This window comes from Solanum pennellii, chromosome 10, assembly GCF_001406875.1.
Source record: "Solanum pennellii chromosome 10, SPENNV200".
Classification (NCBI taxonomy): domain Eukaryota; kingdom Viridiplantae; phylum Streptophyta; class Magnoliopsida; order Solanales; family Solanaceae; genus Solanum; species Solanum pennellii.
In genome coordinates, this window is record NC_028646.1 from 55,895 (window position 1) to 62,416 (window position 6,522).

The following is a 6,522-nucleotide window of genomic DNA, read 5'->3' on the forward strand; positions in this document are numbered from 1 at the left end:
TGCATCCTTGTTGAAGTAGTTTGCACCTTTTTTTTTTTTGAAGAAATTCATCCTTTTGAATGCTCTTGACAAAGACTGAGATAAAATTCGTCAGCTTAAAAAATACAATTTAAATGNATTTATGGGTCGAATTAGGAATTAATGAGTCCGATATCTTTTCATTTTCGTATAAATGTCATGTGGTAAGGTCAAAATGACATGACAATTCCATGTGACATTTAAAGAAATAAAAAATGAGTTGGATAAGTTCAACATGGCAACTAACGCCCATAAGGGCATATTTGGATAAAAAATTAAACGGCGAAGGCATGAGTGAAACGAACTCTAAACAAAGGGTATATCTAAACCTTTTCGAATAACCCTTTTCCCTTTTTTAATATCGTTATTTTGATAATATGATAATTGATTTGTTTTTAGATTTATTTGATTGTATTAAATTTGATATTAGCTATTAACATACCTTTCTTTCTTAATAAAGAGTACTACAATCAAACTCCTTTCTTTAAAAAGTATATATACTTTATACACAAGACTTGATGTTTTATGTTGCCATCCAAGTCGTCAAAGAATCAATCTATTTACATATTGAGTTTTGGCCTTGAACGGTACTCTTGGCATGATTATCGAACATAATGAGCTGAAATCGATTTATCTTTTCACCGACGATTTTACTCAATTTCATGAGTGAAGAGATGAGTTAACAATCAGACATGATTATCGAATATATTTTTAAAAGCATTTCTTAAAATAGCTTTTTAAAAATGTGTTTTGCAAAAAAAAAAAGAGTAATTTATATTTGGTTAATTCATTTGCAAAGTGTTTTTGATAAATAGAATGTGTTTGGCTAATTTTTTTTAAAAGTACTTTTGAGAGTCAAATAACAAAAAGAAAAAATAAGTATCAATTTACTTAAGTATCAATTTACTTTTAAGATTAAGAATATTAAATAAAGAGAAATTATTTTAAATATTTATTATAAACTTTTAATTAAATTTTCATTTTTTAAAAAAGTTGTACGTATTTAAATTTTCAATCTATATTGTACATATATGAATAAAAAATATTTATTTAACATTAACATGATGATTTAAATATAATTAAAAATATCAAGTAAATAAATTTGAATGTTATTCCACAAAATAAATCACTACATACGGAAAAATTTACCACAAAAATTAATATAAAAGATATATTGATAAATAAATGACACGTATATTTTAGTCTTGAAATAAATAATTTTCTGCTTTTGCTTCTTTTGTTTTTTAAAGACAGAGTGATGTAGCTTTTTCTCAACAGCAAAAAAAAGATACCATATTTTCATTTAAAATCAGGTTATTATTACTCAAACATCTTCAACTTTTTAATTTTTTTCAAATAAGTGTTTTTGACTTTTCCACAACAATATCAAACAAACTCTTAGAGTCTATTTGAATTGATTATTCGCCTTTTATTTATAGGTAAAAAATTATAAAACAGTTATTTTAATTATTTAGTTGTAAGCCTAAATGCTTAAGTTTATTTTTTGTTTGTGTAAATATTCCAAATATGCTTAAAGTTTGATTTAAAGTTACTGTAAATAAGTCAATTCATGCTCTAAAATCAACTTAGGTCCTTTTTTTTGTAAAAAATAAAAATTAAATGAATTAAATCTTTTTAAATCCATGATTAATATAAGTATTTATCATATTTATATTAATAAATTCATAGTTTTAAGTTTCGTAATTTGAGAAATAAATATTTAGGGCAAAAAATAATCTCGTTTTTAGATATAGTATGTTAAAATGACAAATAAAAAATAAAAAATAAAATATTAATTTAAAATACTGAACAACTAATAAAAGTGAAAAGAGAGAGTTATTATGTTGTTGTCGGTAATTTACTTTCCTCGATGAAAGAAAAAAAGAGTGATTCATTTATCTAATGTCGAAATCATTAAAGTTTTTGTGGTTATAGTATAGGCAATATAAAGGGACATCGATTTTAACCTATAGTTAAATGAAGTAGGGGTCACGGACAAGAATTCATTATGGGAGACGAACTTTTTTTACATGATAATTAGGTTAGTTTTGAGTTTCTCTATAAATTATATAGGTGATATTTGTTGTTTCCTCTCATCTATAATAATTGAATTTTTGAGATATTTTTTATTTTTTAAATTAATTTAATTATTTAGATTATTTTTAAAAATATTTTTCTAATGTTCTTTCCATTTTAATTTTCAATGTAATGATTTTAATAAATTTGATAATAATTAATAAGAATAATTGGGATAAAATTAATTCACACCGAGTAATTATACCAAGTCAATATATGCATGTCATGTTTTTAAATTTATAGTTCATTTTACTCCATTAAATAACATACTAATGGAGATTGCATTAACTTGGTGTAAACACCCGGTGCGATAAGTTTTTCGGATAAAATGAAAAACTATGTTCAACTTATTTCTTAATCTATTTTTCTTAAAGGATATGGAATACCTCAAAAATTCAATTAACATGAAAAGAAGAGAGTATATTTTATTTGGATCGAGCTCCTATCCATATATTTCTCTTTCCTCCATTTTTTCAAGTTCATACTTAGATGTATGACATCTATGTTATTTAAATATTAAAGGCCTAAATTAGTTAGTGTTTTAATCAAAGAAGTATACTATTAACCATGATTAAGAAAAGATATTTGAGATTCCCAACTTTAGTAAGAAAATATTCACTTTCAATTTCTTTTTGAGAAAAAATAGATTTACTTCAATTAAATAGCATTATGCTTTTGATACAAGAGGAGTTCTAAGTTTACAGACACGATAAATTTGAAATTTAAATAATACAAGTATCATACATCTAAGTAGAAACTTGGAAAAATTAGGGAGAAGTCGAATTCCTTTTATCAGTATATAAGCATTTTCTTCGTCTTATTAAAAAAAGAATTAATAATTTTTTCTATGAACGCTCTACAATAAATATGACTATTGAACGTCTAAACAAACTTTGAAGACCCAATAATTCTATGTAAGAGAATAATTAATATAAATAAAGAGTAAAATAGTAAAGTTAATCATTCTATTCAGAGGTGTATTCAAGGAGGGATCGTCGGGTTCAAGTGAATCCATGCTCCCCTCACGAGATCATATAAAGTAATAATTTTAGTGTTATATTTTTTAAAAAATATTGAAATATAGATGTGTGAACCCACACTCGGAGTATCATATGATGATGATTGGGGTACTTCTCTATGTGAGTTTAAAAATTTAAATTTTATATTCATCTTGTTTTATTTTTCTTATAAAATTGGGTAACTTCTCTCTAAATGGTTATTGATTAACACTTTTGATATTTTAATTAATTTTGGACCTAATATTAATTTTAACGGATTTCAGTAATGAGAACCTAAATGCAGAACCAATCAAATTTATATCTTATATCAATCTTTTTTTAATAATGTAGGAAATCATGAGTACGCCTCTGTTTCTATTTATGATTTCTTAATTACCACATAAAATAGAAATTGTTCATCTAATATGAGATAGAGAGAATACCAAATAACTTAATTATTTTATCCAATTTTAAATAATATTTATATTAAAATTTTATTAATCTAAATTTGTATCGAAGATTTTATTACAGAGGACAAAATGATTTTTATCAAATGTTTAAAATTTGAATTTAAGAGTTATATGACTCCATTGATTTTCTTAAATAAAAGTAAAAAATAAAGGGTAATTAGAATCACAAGTTGCAAAAGCTAAAAACCTAAGATAATGCTGAATGCACCAACAGAAAAAAGTTAATAAAAAGCTAGGGACATTTGCGAGAGGTAGTTAGTATGAATCTGAGATTATCCAATGTGTCCTTAAAATTTAATCTTCTCATTATATCTAAGGTGTATGAATTACTTTTATCAAATATGAAATAGAAATATTTATTATAAAAATAGCAGTATCTCAATTTTTTTATAATTTTATCAAACTCAAAAATGATATCTCAAATTAAATTTTATATTATAATATTAAAATTTTGAAATAGGAATTAATTTTTTGAAATTTATGTATTCTAGCATAATCGTATGTATTCTAATTTCTATCATAAATATATATGTTATTTATTTTTATATAAGTAATATGTTTTTAAAATACTTCCGTTATAACTCATACCTATGTTTTCCAACAATCCCTTTATTTATAGTGATGTGAAAAAATATTAGTTCAAAAATGGTGTCTTTTCATCATGAATTTGATCCAAAAATTTATGGATCAAATTATTTGATCTAATATAAATTCAAAATTTGAGGTCGAGCATCAAGAATGAATGAAACTCTCTTCTCAAACTTTTTAAGAGTTAAGAGAACACACTAAATTTTCTTTTATCAAAAATCAATGAGGGACAAAGTTTCTATCCAAAAATGAACTTTGCTTAATTTTTTTTCCTTTTTTTTCTTTGTTTCTCATTCACACCCATACTCAATTCTAATAAGATATATTTGCTCTATTTCACATACTTTATATTTGTCGTTTATCACTTATTAATCAGTTAATTTAGATATTCAGTAAATTAAGGATATATTTGATTAATTGTTAAACGGTTAAATAATACATGAACTAAACTAATAACAATTAATGAATATACATGTTTAATTTTAAATGTTTTAAGGACATATACGTATATTAAAAGAAGAAAGAAGAAAAGGGGGAAAAATTCTGTAATCCTCCATTTGAAGCCACAAGTTGCAAATCCAAAAGCCATAATGCACCAACCAAATAAATAAATAATTAACTCAAGATAATAATATGATATTTAGCATCAAGTAATAATTGCAAATAATAATGGCTGTAAGCCATGCTCCACCTGTTGACACTTTTAATTGGAATAATAATAATAATAATAATATTCTGTATGATCTTTTTGAAGAGATTCTAACTTGTAAGGAGAAAGCTTATAGTCACACTTGAAAAAAGTCACAATTATAGTAGTAGTGGATTTTTCACCTCAATTACTACCTTTGCAGTAGTGGTTCACAAATCAAGAATATGCACACACATGACACCAAGTATTAGGCATAATACGCCTCATAAAGTATGGACTTCCATATGTGGATATCCTCATCTAGTTTCCCATTTATGATAGGATAAATAACAAGTACATAATTATTTATGATGGGTGTGAGAAATTTATGTTATAAATTATAATTTTTCATTCATTTTTTATTAAATTAACTCACTCAAACAAATACATGATAGAAAACAGATTATCATTAAAATAGTGAAATTTTTTTTAACTTTTCTATATAAAATTATTATTATTATTATTTTCCTCTACAAACTCACATTTTTTAATTGAAAATTTAATGGAAGAAATTTTATATATGCCATCCGATCTTGTTACCCACAACAATGGTGAAGTTAAAAGTTCCAATTCAAAATAAGCTTATTTATTCCTAGACTAGAAAGATGAGAGTGCTTGTATTGAAGATAGATAGTTAGTTGGCTAATTAAGTGTAGTTAGTTTGTTATTAATATTGTTAGGATTTAGTTAAAAGTTAGTTAGAAAGTTTGTTACTATTTCTTCTACTTGTATAAATAGTATTCCTCCCACATCGGGTGAGGAACAATTGTTCATTTTTCCTCAATATAAAATTCTCAAATCTCTCTCATCTCTCTCAATTTCTACATGGTATCAAAGCTGTGAATCAATAATTTTTTGATTCAATCTAATAGTTTGATTCTGATTTTGAAGTCAAGCAGAAACAGAGCTTCAGTAGCCTGTAATGGTGATCGAAAGTGCAACGCCAGTGGCTCAATCGTCTGCATCAGTTCCTGCAGCAGAAACACTTGAAATGGTAGAATCAAAGAGAAATCATCCTCTTCATCTTCATCCTTCAGACACTCCTGGATCTGTACTGACTACAGTTCAACTTACTGGTTCAGAAAACTACTCTTTGTGGAGTAGATCGATGATTATAAACCTCCGAGCTAAGAGCAAGCTTGGTTTTGTGCTTGGAACATGCAGAAAGAGTGATTATACGCCTGAGTTGGAAGAACAGTGGGAAAAATGCAATGCATTTGTCTTAGCATGGATCATGAATACAGTTTCGAAAGAGTTGTTAAGTGGAATTGTATATGCTTCAGATGCTGCAATGGTGTGGGAGGATCTGAAGGAACGATTTGATAAGGTGGATGGTTCTAGAGTGTATCAACTTCATAGGGACATATGTACAATTCATCAAGGTAACCTAACTGTTTCAGCCTATTTTACCAAGTTGAGGTTGCTTTGCGATGAATTTGATGCACTTGTTCCACCTCCTTCATGTAATTGTGATAGATCTAGAATATATGTGGATCATATGCATTATCTGCGATTGTTTGCATTTCTAATGGGCTTAAGTGAGATCTATGGCCCTGCACGAAGTCAAATATTAATGATGAATCCTTTGCCAACTGTTGGCAAAGCATATGCCATGATAGTTTCAGATGAAAATCAAAGGATCACTTCTGGCTTGCGAAATGGAGGAGATGTAATTGAGGCCACA